Source organism: Protopterus annectens, chromosome 5.part0, assembly GCF_019279795.1.
Source record: "Protopterus annectens isolate FY-2018-M chromosome 5.part0, PAN1.0, whole genome shotgun sequence".
In the NCBI taxonomy this organism is placed as follows: Eukaryota; Metazoa; Chordata; order Ceratodontiformes; family Protopteridae; genus Protopterus; species Protopterus annectens.
The window spans coordinates 337,046,021-337,069,774 of record NC_056735.1 but is presented as its reverse complement, the minus strand read 5'-3'; positions in this window follow the sequence as shown (position 1 = coordinate 337,069,774).

Genomic DNA, 23,754 nt, shown 5'->3' with positions numbered 1-23,754 from the left:
GACCATTATTCAGATGCAGGACAGATGCACAGAAGTCATTGGCCACTGCTTGCAATACATCCTCGTTCTCATTATACTTGTGCGTTAACCACTGTATATTGTTGAAATTCATGTGCACAACCTAATATTTTTTATATAGTTGTACTGTCAGAGTTGTGAACATATATTATTGTTACATGTCATTTGGTGTGTGTATGTGTATTGACACTGCTTTCATGTAAGTTCCAGTAGGACCACTGATGGTCTTACATATATGCCTACACCTGTGTGTTGCCTTTGACATGGCATATGTGTATGTGTGACATATCTACATTCCATTAAACATGTGTTTGGGTTGTGTACACCTACTTGTGTATTTAACAGACAGTTTATTGCTTTGCTCAAGTAGTGCTGTTTGGCACTGTGCTTGGTTGTTATCTTTTCACATGCATAGTCAGAGGCTTTGTTCTGGTCACTGCTAGAGTTATCTAGCATTCCAAGATCTGCATTTGCTCATCTATGACATTGCTTGGCTTACACTTGAACTGCTGATGCACTACTTGGATGTGGGTTAATTTATCCAATCTTTACTGTGATACCAAATTATTACTTACCATACACATCTACCATTGGTCATACACATTAAGGTATGACTGCCACACAATTTGTGACATGTCATTAAGTGACAGTGAATAGGTAGATCTGTTTTTCTGCATTTCATTTCACCATGGCTGTTATGCATCCCCACCCTGTTTGTCAACTTTCCATTGCCCATGTTGTGCAGTGTGCTGTCTTCATAATTTACCTCTCCTTACTGTTTTTTCTGGTCTTTGTCATGTGTTCTGATATTTGCTATATGGGTACACCTGCTGTAATGGCCATCACCTCCTGTTTCCCTAGCTTTACCTGTCCTTCTGTTCTTAAAAAAAAAAAAAATGGGACCTATCTCCCCCCAAAAAAAAAAATATTGCCCATGCTCCTCTGACTTTCCCTCAGATTTTCCTACTGCAACATATCTCTTGTGTCACTTTTCTTCACCCATACCCCATGTCTGATTTTCTATCACCCAATTTCTCTGGGTGTGTTAATTACCTGTGTGCCCCAAACATGTCTCACACCTATTATTAGCTAATGCTAGCTCTGGCAATGTGGCAGTGATTGCCCTTTGCCTTTATTAATTTTTTTATTAAAAAATGTACAGATTCCTTCAGAATCCATAAGTGATAACTAGCATATTTTCAGAATAACAGAGTTATGCAGCTATTCCATAGTTGTCTGTAAGCGTACTGGAGTGATTCTATTATAGACACATATTTATGAATGTCAGACTACTTAGATTGCAAGATTATTTCCATGACATTGTTAATGTGCATCACATTTAGACAGTGAATTTTCATTACTTAACAGAATACTTGCAACTGATATACAGTTCACCATTACTCCTGAAATACTCCATTGTGTGTCGAGATATTCTGAGTTCACTGTAGCATATTTGCATATCATATTGTTATCTGCAACTTTTCTGCTGACATTGGTTTAATGCACCAGATTCCACAAACTTTATGGAATCAAGCAGAAGAATTTTGACCAGATGTGACTTTCTTCACTTTTCTATAGATTTATCATTGAAGTTTGTGCTGATGACTAGAGTTTGAGCATTTATTATATAATCATTTTGCAAGATATGACCTACTCAAATGATATTATACAGATTGTGTCCATTTTGAAACATGAAGTAGTCTTACCATTTATGGAGATTTTAGTTAACCGTGCTTCTATATAGCTTAATAGATGTCTTCAAAAATGTAATTTCAGAAAACATGCTGAAGGCAGTCCAAGTACTTAACTATTCAGTGCAGGATAATTACGGCTTCCAGACATGCCTATCTGATTCCAAAATTCCAAAACACATCATGCACGCATAATGCAACTTAAATGTGACAAACTACCATGTTGACTCTATTTCTGAAATCCTTAGTGTATACTTTATGAACTTCAAGGAATAAAAGCTAATACTACAGAGATTGCCAAATTCCATAGCAAAAGAACAAAAAAAACCCCAAAAAAACATAAAAATGCAACCTGCAGTTAATGAGCTGCAACAAGCTGCAATGATATAAGACATACATGAGGCTGTGGCTATGCACCCTAGAAGAGAGGCAGTTACAGTGAGAGCAAGGCTGCAACTAAACCAGTTGTCAGACTAGCAAATAAATGACAGATTCCTCAACAGACAACTGGTGCAGGCAGTCTGCAACATGTGTGCACCATACATGTCTGTGCAGACAATGCATGGGTCCCCATCCCACTTGAAACCAAAGTATGAATCAGCCTGGGTGGACTCGCAACTGGGATATTCCAGCGACACATGATGAAAGCTGACAGCCATATCCTGGCAAAAGTCCTGGAAGCAATGTGCAGCAATGTGGATGACTACATATACTTTCCATCCACTCCCATGGAGTAGAGAACTATAGTGCACATGTTTTACAGCATCGCAGACTTCTTCCATGTACTCAGTGCAATAGATTTCACACACATACCAATCAAGACTCTAGTACATCCTGAAGTAGACCAATGCAAAAACAGAAGATCTGGCCACCCATCACCTGACAGGTTGTGTGTACAGTAGATGTCAGCATAACAAACATCATGGCATGACACCCTGGAAGAGTGCCATATGGAGGAAAAGTGGACTAAAGGCTGCATTCCAGCAAGGTGAAATACTTGAGAGACTATTACTAGGTAAGTATAGGAGTGCATCTAGGATGCCAGCTAGGAATACACCTCACAAGAATATTCATTCTGACTACATATGTTTTTATTCCCTATCACAGATGACTGTGGTTATCCAGTTGAGCTATGGCTAATGACACCATACCATGAACCATCCAACCCTGCAAAGGAGGCCTACAATTGAGCACATGCAACAACCAGAATCACCAAAGAGCATGTGCTTGGTGTAGTGAAAGATAGTTTCAGATGTCTGGATACATCCAGGGGTGCACTGCAATGCACACCTGAGAAAACAGCACAGATGATACCAGTATGTACCGTGTTGCACAGTATGCTAACTAGAATGCATAGTGGCTTTCCAGCTGCAGGTGTGGGTGAAGTACCCCTTGAACATCTGATATCTGAAGAGGACACCCCACATGTATCACAGTAGGAGCAGTAGGAAATATGGGACAGAAGACACAGGTGAAGACAACATATAGTGCAGGCCCAGGTAACATGGCAGTATCTGACCCACAATTTTGAGTCATGACAAGCCACACATACAGAACTACACACATTAAGTACTGATGTTAAGGTGTTTCCCCACCACAGCAGCACAGGTTGCATCTAATGGCAATTGTCCACGAGATGTGCACACTGAGCAGCAAACTTAAATCCACATTTGCAAATCTGTCACAACAGGGATCATCGGTTCAGGTTACAACTGATGCAGGCATGCATACACCTCAAATTGTTGTATCAGTGTATGGAAAACAATAAGGGACACACATCAGTGCAACACATTCTTATCTCTACAATATAATAACATGAAAAAAGAAAAATAACACAGGCTATAATGCAGAACTTTTAATAGCCACAGAAAAATGTATTACAGTAAAGTAGTAATTTAATAAAAGGAGCCAGGTATGTTTAGGAGACTGCTGGACCACTTTAATGCAGTCTAGGTCAACTTCATTGATGTCTCACGCTACAGTCTGCTCTGCCTCTACTAAGTACAGTAACACTTAGTCCAGGTTGCTCCACACAGGAGACTGACAGGTGACCACACCATGTTGAGGTGAAGGAGCATGACTGCAAGTTGAAGGCCTTGTTGTGACTGGAGGGACCACAGCAGATGGGCCAGCAGTGGAACTGTGTACATGTTGGACCATAGACCCTGATGCTCAATGGGCAATGTTGGTTCTGCAGAGAGTTGGCCTGCTTCTCCCAGGTTATAATTGGTTATGCACAGTCAGGGCACAGAGAACCCAGCTTGCACTATGGCACTGATGCAGTATCATAGATGCCAGGGTTTGTACTGACAATGCCAGAGCTAGCATGCTAACATTTTGAGCATCCAGTGCCACAATTATCTCACCTTGTCTGTGTTCCTGTCCTTTATGCATTCCATGTAGCTGGTGTGCCACAGAATCTGTGGCACATTCCAGATCAAGGATATCTGATTGATGACATTTCTGGGAATGTAGATTTAAATGCAGCAAGAGGCAGGCACTCTCTGACACCTGGCCATGTACACAGGCTGCACTGCTACATCTACTGTGATGCCCTGATACAGGTTGTTTTGGGGAACTGGCAACATCAGCAGCAGATTGAACTTGGGTCTGTTATTCAATGGCCTTATCTTGTTCAACATCCAATGTCCCATCATTCTCCAAATGTCCAGACAAGTTCTCCTCTACATCTTAGGCTAAAGCTGCATCAACATCATTGTCAACACCTTGGATCGATTCTATCAACACATCAGTGTCCTGTGTGCCGGGACCATGACACCATGCTCGGTACATCTGATACCACACCATGATCACAGGATGGGCTGATGGATGATACAGTTAGATGATGTGCTAAAAGAAGATACAGATGATACAGATCAGGACAATGTAGTTACTTCAAATGGTGGATGGTATCAAAGACATGTGGCATATATATCTCATTGCAATGATACAAATAATAATACAAATAAAAATGACTTTACATTAGGTCTACTGTGTGTATGTTTCACAGAATCTACATACATGGAGTATACAATTAGGTTACATAGGTTCATTGGTTCATAGGTGTGTACTAGGCCAACTGCCCTGGAACCTTTACAAGCCTAGCCCATAGAAGTGCCATTGCATTATGCCACCGTTTGCTCTCAGTGCCTCTGTCAAATAGAGTCACTGGAGTGATGCCGGGGTGAACTTTCTATTTCTCATCCACCCATCAAGATTTCTCTTGCAAAGGGCCAGTGAGGTGCTCCGCTTGACATGTATGAGAAGTCTATTCCAGAGCATGGGCAGTCTCTGGGTTATGAACCTGTCCCTCCAGCATGTTCTGTTGATTGTGGTAATGAGGTTTAGGTCCCTGAAGTGTGTGATGTAGAGGGACTGGGATTTCTTTAGGTGTAACATTTCTAACAGGGCTAGGTCAGACATGGCTTTTTAAGTCACGCAGAGATCGCTTCCTAATAGATGATATGAGACAAAGAAAAGCTGGAGGTTTTTTGAGTCTGTCCATGTAGGGACTGTGTTTAAGGCCTAGTATCCTGTTTGTGAGGTACTTTTGTGGCCTTTCCCATTGTTGCAGGTGTTTAGTGAGGTACATGCCAAATGGGGCATTGTACTCAATGATTGGTCTAATGGGAGAAGAGTAGAGAGAGAGATGATGACCTCTTTCTTCCTGGGTGTAAAACCCTTGGTAATGAGATGTGCCACATAGAAGGACTTTCTGACCACAGTGTCAATGTGGTGGTGGAAGGAGAGGTTGCTGTCAACCTGTGTCCCCAGATCTCTTATAAGTCCTTCAGTGTTCAGTGTGCTACCATCAGTGTGGTAATTAGTTGGAACTGAGTTTTTTCCAAAGGGAATGATGATGCATTTTTTGGCATTAAGCTTAAGGCCATGGTTTCGACACCAGTCATTGGTCTCAATGAAGCCTTTCTGTAGGATGTCTACATCACTTGGAGAGTTAATAATGGCTCCCAGCTTTCAAATATCAGTGAACTTGGTCAACCAGAGTCCTTCTTTGTTGGCCGGGACTTCTGAGAAGTAGATGCCAAACAGGAGAGGACCCAGGACTGATCCCTGTGGGACTCCACTCATGACTGTTCGGCAGTCTGACTTGGAATCTGCTACTTTCACACTGTGGGTTCTATCTATGAGCCAATTTACAACCCACCTAGTGATATAGGGGTTGATGCCTAGTTTGGTGAGTCTATCAACAATTCCTGAGTGGAGAATGGTATCAAAGGCCTTGGCCAGATCAAGGTAGGCTGTATGAACTGCCTTGCCCTCATCCACATCTCTGGTGACTGACTCAAAGAAGTCAACCAGGTTGAGCAGGCATGATCTACCCTTCACAAAACCAAATTGCGTGGGATACAGAGTTTGGAGATTCCTTATATCCTTATTAATTAGGTCCATGATGATGTGCTCTATAACCTTACATATCAGACACGTCAGACTAATGGTGCGATAATTCCCAGAGTCTGTAGTTGCTCCCCCTTTATGGAGAGGGATGACTGTAACAGTGTGACATTCTGTAGGGACAAAGCCGGAGGGGAGGCTGTGACTGAACAGGGCACACAGGTGTGGTGCCAGTTCACTCTGTAGTTCATGTAGAACACAGCCAGGGATATCGTTGGGTCCCATGGATGTTGTATTCTTGGCCTTTGACAATGCAGCTTTAACCTGTGTCTCAGTAATGCTGGGTGCCTGGCATTCTTCCGGTATTGTGATTGGTCCTTTAGGGAGGAGAAAGGGGTAAAGTTGGCACTTACTCTGTCTTACCAGTATGTTGGCAATATCTGTTGGATCAGTATAGGAGGTACCATTGTGCAATAACTCATAGCAAATCTGGGTATTTCCATGGAGATTCTTGATATAACTGTAGAAGGTTTTGTGGTTGATTTTAGTGTCTGCCACAATTCTGCCTTCATAGCTAGCTTTAGAGGTTTTGATGAGGGATCTCAACTTTTTGTTGAGGCTAATAATGGAGTTTTTTCCAGTCTTAGGATTTCACCTTTTTCTGCAGCAGTTTCTTCCTTCTGTTGTAGAGTTTGTTAATGGCAGGGGACCACCAGATTGGCTTCCTGATTTTAGAGAAGAGTATCTTGGTTCTGTTTTGTATGGCTAGTTCCATGCATTTGTGTACATGTTCGTACAGTGCATTGGTGCATGATTTGGCAGTCATGCACCTATTTTCCATTTGCATGGGTGCCGTGAAGTTAGCCACCTCTGTTTTTAGGAGCCCAAAGTCAGCTTTGAAGAAGTTTTTCATGGTGGTTACCTTTGCTGGTGATGTGGGTGAGATGTGGATTTCCATGGTAATTAGTTTGTGGTCGGATCTAACCAGGAAGGACTTGACTATTGGTGTTGAGCAATGGTTGCCCATGTTAGTAATAACCAGGTCAAGGATGATGCTACCTCTAGTGGGGGTAAGAATGAGCTGGTTCAGCGCATTGGAATTAATAAATTCCAAGAAGTGTTGCGCAAGTGTATTGGTGCATGAGTAGTTTTCCCAGTTGATGGAGGGGTAGTTGAAGTCACTCAGTATGAGAGTGTTGGGTTGGACCCTTTTAATAGTTGCCAGGGTGCTTAGGAACATGGAGTGAGAGTCTTGGGACATGGTTGGGGACCTATTGCAGGCTACGACCTAAATTGCCATCTTACCCATTGTTAGTTGTACCTGAAGTATCTCTGATACATTATGCTGGGCTACTTGTCTGGAAGTGTGCATATCATTTATGAATATGGAGATGCCACCACCTTTGGAGCTTTGGTCCATGTTCTGGGGCCAAAAAGTGTGGAATGACTTATAGCTTGGTAGTGCAGGGGTGCTTTCTGCTGCTTTAAACCAGGTCTCTGTTACAGCACAAATGTCGATGTTCTCCATTTTGAGGAGTGCTTTGGGTGAATGCATCTTGAGATTTAGACTTTTAGCATTGAGCAGCATGACCCTCTTATTGCATTTATTTATAGCTGTTATGGTGGTAATTTGGACTTTGGAATACCGCCTAAAAAGGCACTATAAGGGTGGCAAGACCCTTAGCCAGTATCCGGAAACCTAGGGGTGACAGATGTAGGCCATTTCTGGCAAAGTCTCGAGGCCTGTCAATCATGTCATCCCAAGCAGACAGATACTGGATCCCTGTAGAATGCCAACAGAAACATAGCCAACTGTTGAAGTCAATCATTTTCTGTTTGTACCATTCTGGGCAACGGTAGGATGCTGCTCAGGACTAGGGTGATACCTGCCTGGGCCACATAATTTGAGAGCTCCTCCATGTCTCTTTTCATCTAGTCCAGGGAGATGCATCTCAGGTCATTCACACCCACACTTGTACTTGTGGAGTGACCTCAGTGTATGTGTTATGTGTCGGATCCTGGGACCCGACAGACAGCTGACTGTTACCTTCTCCTTATTCAATCTAGTGAGTGGGACATCAGTAGGCCTCACTATCGAGTCACCTCTGATTATTGTATTGGACAAGCTGTTTTTCCTTAGGGTCTTAGATTGAGGGGCATACTGTGTAGGTGAGCTATGTGTCTTGTGATTTTTGCTGTGTTGTGGTGGCCAAGTGTGTTTTTGATTTGGAGGTCTCTGATCTTTGGGTAAATTTCTATTGAGAGCCTCTGCAAAGGTGGGTATGTGGTTTGTGTTTTTATGTGAGAGCTGTGATGGTGGGTGTTCTGAAGGGCTATGTCTTCCATGTGATGTGGTGCAGGTGTTGACCTTCTTCTCTTGACCAGGTATTCCAGGCTTGGCTTGAGAGTGCATGTCTTTCAGTTTGGATATATAAGTGCATCTCTCACAACTCTGACTGTTGGGAGGTAATAGGAGAGGGTTGTCTGTGTTCATGAGGCAGTTGCTACACTGCATCAGAATGCCCAGGTTCACCAGGTTGATAGGAAAAAGCACAGGGAACTGACCTTTAGACATGCCAGGAGGGATGGTCATTATTAATAAGTACTGTAGCTGTCTTCTTATAGGACGTTTAGTGCTGTTAGCACTTATGTGTTCTACAATAGTTGCTACAAGAAGCCAGATGAAGTACTAGGTGAATAAGCTAGTTAAATACAAGAGAGAAGAGAACTAGCAAGATCTAAGGGAAAAATTGAAGAGCAGACTTTCTGGCACCGGTAATAGTTTACCCTAGCTTAGTGGTGCTGCACGGCGCGCAAACCTATGCAAACTTGGGCTTTTAAAACAGAAAGTTAAAGGGAGCTAGAAACCAGTCCTCTTGTGGTAATAGGCTACCTAGTGCTTACCACTCCCACTGATAAGCTGAGAGGCTTTCCTCTAACACAGAAAAGTCTGGGGAACTCAGAAACTTCAATACAGTCCTGAATTCGGCAAATCTGTATCTGGACTACTCTAGTAACAGGAAAGGTGGGAAAACAAGCTAGTACTTTTTTTTTTAATATAACAGTAGCAAACGAGCAAACTGATTTAAACAAATTAACCAATTAACAAATAAAGAAGCTCAAACCTGAGCCCTGTTCCAGCAGTCTTCAATCAGACAAATTGTAGCTGCACACTCCTGCCACTAGGGTGCAAGGAAACCTTTTCCAAAAAATGATGGCCTGGATTAGTGCTCTAGTTATACAAAGCTAGATTCAGCAGGTCTGAATCTAGTATATGCTACAGCAAACAAGGCGCACCAATTTCAGAAAGAAGCAACTCAAATATGCAGGCACAATAAGCCTTTAACCATACATTCCCAGCTCAGAAGGGCAGAATCTACCCTGTCCTTCAAGAGTGCAGACGACAAACCTTCTTAATGTAAAATAACTGGCCTGAAGCCCAAGTGCTTAAACCAGAACTAAGACACTTTTAGAATAACAGACACTAAGCCTTCAATCAGCAACTCCCAACTTAGAAAGATATAAGCTACCTGCCCTGCCACAAGAGTGCAGACCACAAACCTTCTAATGTAACAACTGGCCTGAAGCCCAAGTGCTTAAATCAAAAGGTTTACAATAACAGTTACAATTTTATCAGGCTACTAACAAGCAGTAATAAATGCAGCAGAATAAATGCAATTGAGTACTTTTAAGTTAACATACATGACATATATGAGAATACAGACAAAACACACACCTGACAACTCCCCATGGGAAGATGGGGCTGTTGAAGAGGGATAAACATCAACTATTGTAGGGGAAAAATCAGCATTAATGATCACATCACTCCCTCCATTAACGATGTGAACACAGTTAAAACATACAGAAGGTCTGACATAAATGGGTCTATATTACATGATCAAATTATCACAATAGCGAATGCTCTAAAGAGTGAAAATGCAGCAGACCAAAGTGCTTTTTGTGGTATCGCGGTAAAGTGAAGAACGGAATATTTTCCCTTTTCTCATTGTAGTGTGATCTCGAAGATGGTATATATATTTAGGGGGGTGTGGAGGGGTGCAGCCCCCCACAGTAATGGTTTTGATGTGCTGCATTTTCGCTCTTTAGAGCATTCGCTATTGTGATAATTCGATCACGTAATAAAGACCCACATAAACATACCACTTGCTTGTACAGTTGATGAGGTTGATGCAGTCTGGCTTAGGAATGAGCAGAAGAACAGAGTCTTAATGGAGGACAATAACAGCAGTAACACCAATGATATGTATGAAACATAGTTAATAGCATACCACTGACAGACGTCCACTGTGGAGAGTTTGTGGTTTGTACTGTGGATCCTGTAGTGGGAAAGTAAAAAGAAAGATAACATAGAAAGGTATTTATCAAAAACAACACTGACAGCATCATATATACAACACAGTAACAGGGGCTGTGATGAACGTGACAGCTGCACACCAGATGGTTCTCTGTTGAAAACTATTGACATTAATGCCATGTATTATATGTGTACTACACATTGGGCAAGATATTTATCTATGGCAGTAACATACCTGGTCTGAAAGAACTTGAACCTGCATGGCTTAGCACCACATTAGATCTACCCGTAGTGTACAATGTTAGGCAAATAATATAACAGTAAACAGCAGTACCATGCAATGAGGCTTAGGCAATAACAAGTAGTGATCACAGTAACACAGTATGGAGACACACACCTGCCATCCCCTGGTGTTAACCCAAAGTAGATGGACCTATGAACATTAATGCAGAGAGCATTACACACATTGGTTGGGCTTTTCTGTCTGTACTGCAGTTGTATGAATATATGTCATTAAACATATGTTCATCATCATCACCTTGTGTGGATCTGTGTGCATGGCTCAAATCTGTTGTTGTAAATCAAAAATGACAATACTTGAATATGCATTCTACAGCAATATACAATGATTGCCTGTATACTCAGCCATATCATGTAAAGAAAGATGTATATGTTCTACCTGGAACTCCAGCTTCTATCCCACCCTGGGTATGCATTGCTCCCCTCTCGTTGTATGAAGTGAGGCCAGAAATATTGTGATGACATCAGGAAAATCAATGGTAGTCCACCACCAGTGGCATCCCTCAATCTCTCGTATCATCTTAATATGTTGGCTGCACAAAGGATCATGTCTGAGCAATGTCTTCTACAGGAATCATGGGATATGTTGTGATCTCCAACTGCATTTATCATGCTGGTGAGGTCAGTCCAAATTTCATTTCTCCAAACTGTATTGCCAAAATAGCTAAGGAATCTCCATTCATGTTGTCAAACAACATCAAATAATATTTTAATTTTCCTGTGGGGATAAGATGTCAGCCCTGGGATAGTCAGCCATCTGAAAGACAATGATAAGCACATAATCATATTCTTGTGTTAGCCCATTTATGCAGATGATTCTGTGGACAGCATATGTCAACATAAACAGTATACATTCCTGTGCAATGCAAAAGTTTGTACAACACTGTCTGTGACAAATACTGATGTGGCATATATAAAAAGTAACAACAATGCCTTCATACATAACATTTTCAAAATGAACATAACTTGGAATACCTTTAGAATCTGTTTGTAGGATTAGAACCCCACACGCTACATATATGTAGAATGGAGGCCTAATGATAACGACATCATGTAGCAGTAGTCTGCATTCATTTCACATTAAAATACTACACAAACTAACAATTGAACAACATATGTAAAGTACTGGCAAACCTCAGGATACATAGGCAGGCCACATGCATTTCACTTAAAATACTACACAAACTAAGAATTGAACAACACAGGGAAAGCAATGGCAAACCTCAGGTTACGTAGGCAGGCCACAGACAGTACGGATCCTCAGTAGTGATAACATCTTTGCTAAGAAGCATTAATGAAGAAATATCCATAACAGCAAAAGATCATATTATTAACACTTTGTTTAAAGCACATCAATGAAGAGATAGCCATAATGCAACGGAACATATTTTTAATATTTTGTTAAGAAATATGCATTAAGAAATATACGTAAAATAAAAAAATAGTACATATGGATAGAGTTGGAATCCACAGGATTCTGTATTTACACCACAGAGTGTAAGGAATTATCAGTAACAAATACAGATGCTCCATAAATTTGTCTTTATATACTGTTCACATTTGCAGTGTAATTCTGTCTATACAATTGCATATGGGAATGAAATCAATTAATTAAAATAGCAACACATGTATGTATAAAGGTCAATCAAACATCGCCCAGTAACTTACAACAAGTTCTATGAAAGCTCACATTTGCAAAAAATAATTTTAAATAGGTATATTTGGGAATGATTAACCTTGACAGATGTAATAATCACTAAAACAGAAATGCTACAACTTGCCAATGTACCTCTCACTCCAAATCATAGAATTTAAGTGCACTTAATGTGCACCCAAATTTAAGTACAGTTTGTGTCATACATAATTGAGGTTCATTAAAATTTTAGGTTTTGTAATCCCATTTGTGCATCTCTGTGTAAATTGGCTACATGTGGCGTAACACTCAGCTGTACTGTGTAAACCCTCAATAGTTATGGATAAATGGTACCAGATAAATGGTATGTGTCAGTTATCTTCCAATGATCTGATTATATGACATCAGTATCACTTTCAAATAATGATTTTGATACATTTACAGATCAGACCATTGCTACCTGTGAAATGAGTGGGACCTCAGTGGTCATTTTTATGTTTTTGCATTTCTCAGACATTTTACTTTGGACGATCAAGATGGCTATTTCAAGGAGACTTAGACAAGTCTGTGCACCTAAATGGACTGAGCAGTAGACTTCCCAGATGCTGACTGTGCATGCTGTAGTGAAGCACTGGATGAGAGGCAGGCCAAGGAACTTTGCAATTATAGACATCTGGAACAAGATTCAGAGTGAGCTCCGAAGAAGTACAGGGATCTACTGCACTGGAGTGCAGGTTCACCACTACTATGAAGATCTGCGTTGGCGTGGCATGAAAGAGCTTCATCGGAGGGTCACCAAGGTATGGAGACAGCCCATGGATCCCTATAGTAAGTGTAACTAACCTGTGTAAACCTGAGCATTCCTATGTAAATTACAGACATGTCTGTGTCCCATACATATCAGATAGATATTTTTTTTGGCAACCATTAACTAGATCAACTAGCTGTTGTGACAAATAGCCATGGGAATATTTAAGTGGCTGTTGGAATGGCTATCCTTATAAGTGTGAGTTTAATTCCCATACTGTTCATTTCTTTAATAATGTTTATTCTATTCATAATTATTAACTTTGTAGATGTACATATGTTTTACAACATATATCTACATAATTTCACACATCCACTTCCTCATGCAACACGGATGATTAGAGTGGCTAGGCCGCTGATGACTGCACATTTCATAGTTTTCCATTATAGTACTACAGTATCGCCTACTGTATCATTACATGTCTGAATAAAAACTCATACATAACTTCTTTAATTCATTCCTCCTAATAAAGTAGAGTCATATTTATTTAAGCCAAAATAAATGCGTGTATGACCGCTTACACGTGTTTTCAGATATGTGTTGCTATCTGTTACTTCTTTACGATAAAATGTCCAGTAAGTGTTTGCAGTTTCCATATTCATCTGTTCTTAGCAGGAATTCAAATAAACACCAACAGTACCTATTTGCTAAGATGAAAAAATCTGCTGCCTGTTAGCTTGGCCTATAAAGAAATGAGCAAACATGCCTAAATTTTTGCATGCTGTGAGTTCCAACCAATATAGGGGAAACATATCTGAAATTGTTCTTTTTAGTGTCACCCATAACATTTCCTCAGAGAAGCATATTCTACTTATTGATATTAACATTTATGATGTGTATGGTTATGAATAACTGAGTTAGTCATTGAATCCCCATGAATATGCCTATAATCCATAATGCTCTGATAAAATCAGATTTGTAACTGCAGGGTTAGTGAAGCAGTACCTATTTGTTTAAAAAGAACATGTGATGGCTGCTAGCTTGGCTTGTAAGGAAACTGGTAAGCATGATTATATTTTGGCATACTGTTGCTCCAATCCACAAAGGAGAAACATATCTGAAATTATCTTGGTTTACTTCTCCCATAGCATTACTTTAGGGAAGCATATTCCACCTACTGATATTAACTTTTATTTTGTGCATGGCTGCAAATAACTCGGTTAGTCATCAAAGTTCTACAAATATATTCATAATCTATAATGATCTGTTTTGTTAAAACAGCATCTCTTCAAGTGTAGGGTTAACAACGCTTGCTACAGACTGTTATATGTCTGATAAATGTTTTTGTTAATATGAAATTATTTTTAAAAGTGCTATTAGGTTCTGTTTTATCATTAATTATTACATTCAATTCAAGAACAACATCCTCCTCATCTTTTGAGGGAGTGGGATGGGCAGACTTACAGTTGAAATGCAGAACAGGGCAGATGCATGTTTGCTGTGTGATATGACTTTGCCAAGGACTATCTTAGTCCTTACTGTGTCCATGATGTAAAGCAACTTGTATGGTTTTGTTAACACAAGCTCTATGATACATGACACTGCCCCACTCTCTGAGGAATGGATGTTTTCCATTAGTGTTAATGTTTCTGACCACAGAGCTGACTTTATATTAGATTTTGTAAACTCTATCTACATGACCAGCACATATTCATACTTTGAAATCTTGAGCCAGGATCCATATCAGTAGACCATCCCCCAGGCAGGTGATGTCATAAAACCAGGTCTTTTCAATGCATTCATAACATGGCATTTCAGTTAAGAGAAATTAACAAGGCATGTAGTTGTCAAAGTTTGAGATTGGATGTATGACTTAATTGTAGGTTTAAATCTCAGATTGTTCTAATGTTGAAACCTTGAAAAATATATATGGTAATTATCTAACATTCTTCAGAAATAAATTTTCTAGCAATATATCTGGAAAAAATATAGCACTGTTATTGCAGGAATGTATCATTCCTAGTTGCGCTTTTCTTTTTTCAGGTAATGAAGATCGAACCAGGAAAGGCTTTAGAAGCAGTGGAGTGAGAGAGGTATGTTCAACACTTTTTCTGTTTTATGAAATGAAATGCATCTGATCCTTTTTATGAACCTGCATTTTTCACATTAACATGCACACTACTTAGAATACAGGAATACCCATCATGCATCAGTAAGGTAAGTGAAATTATTACACCATAACTATGTTTAAATCTGTGAGTTAAATGCAAAATGTTGAACTATCATGTTGCCTTAAGCCACTGTTTCAGCATGCAGTTTTTGAATTGCACTCCGTAACATAAATAACAGATGGGTTCATGTATCTGTCACATATATTGGAAACTAGAGGTTTTGCTTACAAAACTTAGTGGTCTAGCTGTTGCTTATGATGTGTGGTTTGGTATGCTTGTATGTGTGACTATGTTTTTTAGTGACTGATCTGTTGTGCATAGCTTGCCTTTTCCCAAGTTAAATGGGTTTCTACTGTGTCAGTGTTTGCTCTGCTATTTACTGAGTGTGTGATATGGTATTCAGTTCAGCATTGTTATTTTATCTGCCTTGGGTGTTTTTGATAAAACACAGTTATACCCTAGGTTTACTCATACTTGTGCAGACAGACATGTTTTGCAACAGTCCATAATCAGTGTGCCCTACAGTTCAACACTGGCATTACATCTGTCTACAATACCTTGGTTGTCTTTGTTTAAACACTGTTATAGTCTTGGTTTACTGACACTTGTGTGGATAAACATTTCTTTGTACTAGTTCATAATCAGCATGCCCTGCAGTTCAACATTGGTATTGCATCTGTCTTCAGCATCTTGGGTGTTTTTTTAAAACACTGATGTTCTTCATGTTTCACTGTTGCAGTCATTACATTTGGGTTATCTGCTTGCAGGTAGCCCTCAGTCGGCCTGATTAACAAAGTCTTGGGTCTTGCGTCGGTTGCTGTCCCTTCTTCCATGATGTCAGGGGTATAAAGCATGCAGCTGATGCCATTACATCAGTCTTTCTTGCCGTGCGGTGCCCGAAGCAGAAGCAGTTCGCAAGTGCTGGTTGGCCGACTCCTGAAATTTTAATTTTCGAGTTTCAGAACCGAAGTCTTCAATTAAAGCTAAGTACCCTGTTGGGGAAACTTTTTCTTGCTCCTTACCGATATCAGTAAAAGTTAATAATTGCATTACTTGTGGAAAGAAAATACCTCATAAAGATTTTCATTCATACTGTATTCCTTGCCTAGGCCCTGACTACGATGTACCTTGCTGTCGGTTTTGTGCTTTATTTAATCAGCACACTATATGCCGTCGGTATATTTTCACCTCTAAATATTTTGTTTCTCGGTTTAATTATACAGAAATGTCATCGGTTAGCCATCCGACTACCGGGATTCTGAAAAAAATGCAAAGATAAAGACAGAGACAGGCCGTCGAGGTCCAAAACTGCCGACGACGCTTCTCCTAAGCCAGTCGCCAGTTTGCCGGTACTCAGTGAGGTGCTTTTGCAGCCCCTGATGCCCGCTACTTCTGATTCGCAGGCCTCTACTGAGAATCATTCGGAGTCTGGTATGCTGCAAGATGCTTCAACTATGGAACCCGCGGATGTCTCTCCCTTGGATGGGTCCAGAGCCGCTGTGCAGGCACCACCTTCTGAGGGTGTATTCAGGCCTATGGACTTGCATATTAAACTGATGCCTCCTTCTTTACATAGGACTAAATCTCAAAACATGCCTAAAATACTGACGCCCAGGCCACCTGCTCAGGCCACTATACCTGAAAAACAAATGATAAGAATGGCTGAAGATCTAATAACTCTAATCAGGGGTAGCCAACCCCCCCCCCCCTTTCTAAGAGGCCTATGACTGAAGTTGATTATGAATCTTCTGACCAGGATTCATTTTTTTCTGATTCTTCTGATGATCTGGATTTGCCCTTATCTACCTATGAAGATTTTGATGCAGAGGACTCCATTCCCTCTGCTTCCCCCCCCTGAGGATTTTTTTTGGGGAAACCTTACATACTCTAAGAGAGCATTTCCACTGGGAAAAACAGGATTTTTCTGATTCAAAAAAGAGTTAGGGATTTCCTTCCCCTACCTCAGCATAGGCCTTTAGCTATTCCTCCTGTACTAGACATTGTTGATGATGCTTTTTTGGAATCCAGTTTGGCCCCTGGTTCCTTGCCTCCTGCTCCCAGAAAACCTGACAGATACTACAGGGTCCCTGAGTCCCACAAGTTCCTTTTTAAAAATCCTATTGCAGATCCAGATTATTTCACAGGGGCCCAAGGGCATTAAGGCTTCTACTGCTAAAAATCCTACCCCTTCTGATAGAGACTCCAGGGCGCTGGATAGACGGGGTAAGACCATTAGGGCTTTAAACTGCCAGTTTCATATTTTAAAGTATCAGCAACATGTTATTGGACTGCTTAAACAGAAAATGATGTTGACTACTGACTGTGTGGAAAATAAAGAATTACAGGATTTAATGCATTCTGCTGAACAAGTTGGAAAACATACTTTGCAATGTGGTTTTGATCCATTAGAGGCCTCTTGCAGGGCTGCTGTTACTGGGTCTGTGCTCAGAAGGCATGCTTGGCTTAAGGAGCAATCTTTGCCTGATCATGTTAAAGTTAAATTGTTGGATGCTTCATTAAATCAGGACCTGGTTGGCAAATAGGCTGAGGAAGTTCTTAAAAAGAGGGAAGATAAAGCTAAATCTATGCAAACTGTTAAAGATTTCTTACAAGTTCAGCCTCCTAGATTTAGTAGGCACTGGCCCTCTAAGAATTGGTCCTTTCCAGCCTCTTCCAGGTCTTCTCAAGCCAAACCCAGACACAGCAAAAACCCCAGGTTTCAGTCCCAGGGGACACACAAAACTAAGCAGTGGGGGGCCTCCACTTCCAAATCCGGGAATACTAAGACTCCCCCCTATGTTAAACTGTCTCAATGACTTCCTTTTAAAATTTCAAAGCACTTATTAACTGACTTTCCCTATGGGGGGAAAGACTGCTCTTCATGCAAAGAATTGGGAACTCATTACCCAGGACAAATGTGTTTTAAATATAGTGTCCCTGGGATACAGATTTCACTTCCACATGTTGCCAGCACCAAGCGGGTGGCTGGACCTACACCCAAATCAGTAGGCAGAGGCCCAGAAAAACAAGCACTTTCTCTCTTAAGCATGGGGGCTATTCAACTGGTACCAGAAGAGGAAAAGAGACAAGGTTTCTACTCGAGACTTTTCCTGGTACCCAGAAAAGACAATTCATGGAGTCCTTTCCTGGACCTGTCTACTTTAAGCACCTTTTTGGAGATTCCAAAATTCAAGATGCTGACTCTTCACCAATTACTTCCTATGCTAGGCAAAGATGCCTGGTTGGCAACACTAGATTTAAAAGAAGCATACCTGCACATCCCAATCCAATCAGGGAATCTTGCAGAAGATATCTATACTTCAAAGCAGGCTACATGCACTGTCAGTTTTCTGCACTGCCCTTTGGCTTATCTACTGCACCTAGGGTATTCACAAAGTGCCTAGCTCCAGTTATTGCATTTTGAAGGCAAAGAAATATTCAAAATATACCAATATCTGAATGATTGTCTAATTCAGGCAGAAAGCCAGGACATACTTTTGAATCATCTGGTCTTTGTACAAAGGGTTCTAACTTGTCTGGGGTACACCATAAACAAAAAGAAATCACACCTGGTACCCTGTCAACAACTTATATTCCTGGGGGCAAGCTTGAATGCAACTTCCCAGATGGCTTACCTTACGACAAAGAAACAAATTCATTTGACAACCTACTTCAAACAAGTGGCCACAAAAACCCTGCTATCTGCAAAACAAATACTGCAAGCCTTGGATTTCATGGCCTCTTGCATTCTTCCAATTCCATATGCAAGACTGCATATGAGGAAACTACAGTGGTATCTAAAAAGCATATGGTGTCAACATTCTCAGGATCTAGAAGCAATGATTCCTATCATATCTTGCCTACGCCTAGAGTTCCTTTGGTGGACAGAGGCCTGCCACCAAAACAAGGGACTACCTTTCCCACCACCCCCTGCCACCCAAACCCTAACAACAGACTCATCAGACTATGTATGGGGGGCTCACCTGGCAGGGAAGTGCATTCAGGGCAAATGGAACCCAAGTCAAATGCACCTGCATATCAATCAAAAAGAAATGTTAGCTGTACAGAATTCTCTGACAGCCTTCAAGGACCACATTCTTCCAGGACAACTAATGGTAAAGACAGACAACACCACTGTTATGTGGTACATAAACAAGCAGGGGGTACACATTCATACCCCCCCTGCAGAGTAGCCATGGCATTGTGGACTACAGCCTTGAGCTACCAGATGCACCTACAAGCTCAATTCCTGGAAGAAAAATTAAATACACTGGCAGACGGACTAAGCTGAAACCTCATAGACCCACATGAGTGGAAATTGGAACCAAGCATTTTCAACAATTTGACAAGCAAATGGGGGTGCCCATATATAGACTTGTTTGCCTCTCCCCAGAACTACCAATTGGACACATTTTGCACAAGGACTCCCCACAAACAAGCCTAGAAAGTGGATGCTCTGTCCTTCAGGTAGAAAAGCCTATCAGTCTATGCCTTCCCCCCTCTGCTTCTGCTCTCCAAAGTACTATTAAAAATCAAACAGGACAAACCAAGGATGATTTTGATTGCTCCAGACTGGCCGTGCCAACACTGGTACCCCCTCCTGCACAGTGTGTGAAGGTTATCCCCATGGCACCTGCCTCAGAATCCTTCCCTGTTGTCTCAGCAGGAGAACCAGATTCTGCACCCTCAGCTTCTAACACTGAACCTTGCAGCCTGGCTAATTACATAATCTCTCCTTTACCATCCCTCATTAAACCTGTGATGGAAATCATTTTAGAGGCAAGGAGGCTTAGTACCAGAAAATCTTATGCTGAAAAATGGAAAAGATTCTGTGCCTGGAACCAATTTCAAGGGATGAGCACAGCAGCACCCAATTTACCTCAGATTTTACAATACTTAACAGAGATGCTTCACAAGGGCCTATCTTTTTCCTCCATTATAATCCACGCCTCGGCCATTTCAGCTCATTATAACACATAACCTCCCCTCTTCTCTCATCCACTGCTCAAGCAGTTTCTCAGAGGGGTCAAAAATCTGAGACCACCCAGGAGACCTCCAACCCCAGCCTGGGACCTTAACTTTGTTTTGGAGAAACTCAGTCTACCTCCTTTCAAGCCAGCTGCTACTGCCAGCTTAAAATTTCTTTCTTGGAAAACAGCTTTCCTTTTAGCAATCACTTCAGCTAGAAGAGTATCTGAATTACAGGCCCTTATGGAAGTGGAGCCTTTCATCATCTTTCATGTGGACAGGGTGTCCCTCAGAACCAATCCATCCTTCATGCTCAAGGTGGTATCTAGTGTGGCTCTTAATCAGTCCATTCATTTGCCAACCTTCTTTCCCAATCCACAGAACAAAGGGGAATGGATACTACATTCCTTAGATATGCACATACAACTTAGAATCTACTTGGACAGGACTAAACCTCAAAGGAAATCTGAACAACTGCTGGTGGCATTTGCTGCAGGGGCAGCGGGGAAGGCTATTTCAAAGCAAACCATTTCTAAATGGATAGGCCATTGCATTCATTTCTGCTATAAGCACCATGGAAAACCTATCCCCCAGGGGATCAGACCTCACTCCACCAGGGCTGCATCTACCTCTACAGCCTTTCTCAGAGGCGTCCCTACCAGGGACATCCTAGAAGCTGCTACCTGGAGTTCTGTACATACCTTCACCAAGCATTATCATTTTCCAGTTTTCTCTAAATCCAGTGCTGGCTTTGCCACTGCAGTCTTGCAGGGCCTTATAGATGGTCCTAATGCTATCTAAATTCCTCCTCCCAAACATAGCTTTGGGAATCTACCCAAATGTAATGACTGCAACAGTGAAACATGAAGAACATAGTACAGTTGTGTACACTTACCATAAATGTAGATGTTTGAATGTATTCACTGTTGCAGTCCTGTTTACCCTCCCTCCAGCCCCCTAACTTCTTTTGGCTATACCTCTACTTTCCTTTGCTATGCTTAAAAGCCTTTTTGGTGTATTTGCTTTTTTGTTGGAGGTATATCATTGTACTTTTATAGTTAATTGCTTCCCATTAGGGGGGGCACCTGACATCTGGGGCAAGAAAAACTAATGTAATGGCGTTGGAGGCATGTTTTATACCCCTGACAACCTGACGTCATGAAAGAAAGGACAGCAACTGATGCAGGGCCCAAGACTTTGTTAATCAGGCCGAGTGAGGGCTACCTGCAAGCAGATAACCCAAATGTAATGACTGCAACAGTGAATACACTAGAACATCTACATTTATGGTAAGTGTACACAACTCTACTTTATAGCCTACGTCTACTGACAGATCAGTCGATAGACATGTCTTTGCAATAGTTCATAATCTGCAAGCATCATCAGGATGTTTGCACTTTTCAGGCTACTGATTGGTAATAACTGTATGTTGGTAATGCATACAGTTGTACACATGCAATACTGTTAGTACAACTTATATGACATTCTCATATGTGGTTGTTTGTGGCTGTGGTGTTTGAACATATAAAATATTTGTGACTGTTGTATTCATTATATTGATATGTATTCAGCCAATTGTCATGCTGCCTGGCTCAGATGTCTGTCATATGGCTTGACTAATTTCCACAATATTGTTGTATCCCTTTCTCCACATTTTAACAATGACATTTTGTGGCTGTTCATATGAATCATTAAACACAGCCAATACAATCTATAGATTTCTGCAATCATACATTTTTGCAACATTAATGACTGAGGGGATTGTTTCTAAGCCTATACAAGTTTTCACGAAAGAATAATGATGTCCTGTTTACAAACAGGACATTGAGAGGCAAACATTTATAAGGTACCGCTGTCCATAATGCATATGTGTGTCACTCCCTGTGTAATTATTCATAGGTTCATAGGTTCATAGGTTCGTACTAGGCTATCTGCCCTAGGGCATTTATAAGCCTAGCCAGAGTGTATGTGGCTTACACCACCCCTTAGGATGAGAATACTACGTCCTTTTAGGGTTTAGTTTACTATGCCTCTGTCTAGTAGTGACACAGAGATGACCCCCGGGGTAAACCTACGATCTCCCATCCACTCGTCGAGATTTCTCTTGAATAGAGTCAGTGAGGGGCTCTGCCTAACATGGACTGGGATTCTGTTCCAGAGTGTAGGGAGCCTCTGGGTTATGAATCTGTCCCTCCAGCACGTTGTATTTATTTCTGTGTTGAGGTTTAGGTCACTTGATCTCGTGGCTCTGATGGATTTGGATTTTCTGAGGTGGAGCATGTCCATTAATTCAGGATTGGACATGGCCTTGTACGTCAGGCACAGATCACCTCTGAGTAGGCAGTATGCGACTGAATAGAGCTGGAGTTTTTTCAGTCGGGCAGCATATGACATATGTTTAAGACCCTTTATCCTCTTGGTGAGGAACTTTTGGGGTCTTTCCAACTGCTGCAGGTGTCGGGTGAGATACATCCCAAATGGGGCATTGTACTCAATCATTGGCCTGATAAGAGAAGAGTACAGGGGCACAATGACCTCTCTTGATCTAGATGTGAAACCCTTCATGATAAGGTGGGCAATATAGAAGGTCTTCCTAACCACTTTGGCAATGTGAGTGTCAAATGAGAGGTTACTGTCAACCTGGGTCCCTAGGTCCCTGATTACGTCTTCCGTACTTAATGGATTACCACTTATGTGGTAATTTATCGGTACCTTGTTTTTCCCAAACGGTATGACTATACATTTTTTGGCGTTCAGCTTAAGGCCATGGCTCTGGCACCAATTATCCGTTTCTATGAGGCCTCTCTGAAGGATGTTTGTGTCCGCTGGAGTATCAATTATGGCGCCCAGTTTGCAGTCATCTGTGAACTTTGTCAGCCACAATCCTCCTATGTTTGCCTGTACCTCGGAAAAATAAATGCCGAACAAGAGGGGTCCCAGGACTGAGCCCTGTGGGACACCGCTTGTGACTGGCTTAGAGTTCTGTCCTTGAGCCAGTTTGCAACCCATCTTGTGACATATGGGTTTATATTTAAGCTGGTGAGTTTGTCTATGATGCCCGAGTGGGGTATTGTGTCAAAGGCTTTTGCAAGGTCAAGGTAGGCTGTGTGAACTGCCTTGCCCTCATCAATGGCCTTAGTGACTGTTTCAAAAAAGTCGACCAAGTTCAAAAGGCAGGATCTGCCCTTGACAAAGCCAAATTGGGTAGGATCCAATGTCTGCAGGTCCCCAATGTCTTTGTTTATGAGTTCCATAATGATCCTCTCCATAGCTTTGCAGACCAGGCTCGTCAAGCTTATGGGGCGGTAATTTCCAGGGTCCGTAGAAGCACCGCCTTTGTGAAGTGGGACCACTGTTGCCGTATGCCACTCTTTGGGTACGTATCCTGTAGTAAGGCTAAGATTAAACAGCAGCCTTATGTGTGGGTTTAGTTCCTCTTGGAGTTCATGTAGCACACAGCCCGGGACACCATCTGGTCCCATTGATGCTGTGTTTTTAGCTTTAGAGAGGGCAGCTCTCACCTGGGCATCTGAGATGTTAGGGAGGCTACACTCTGC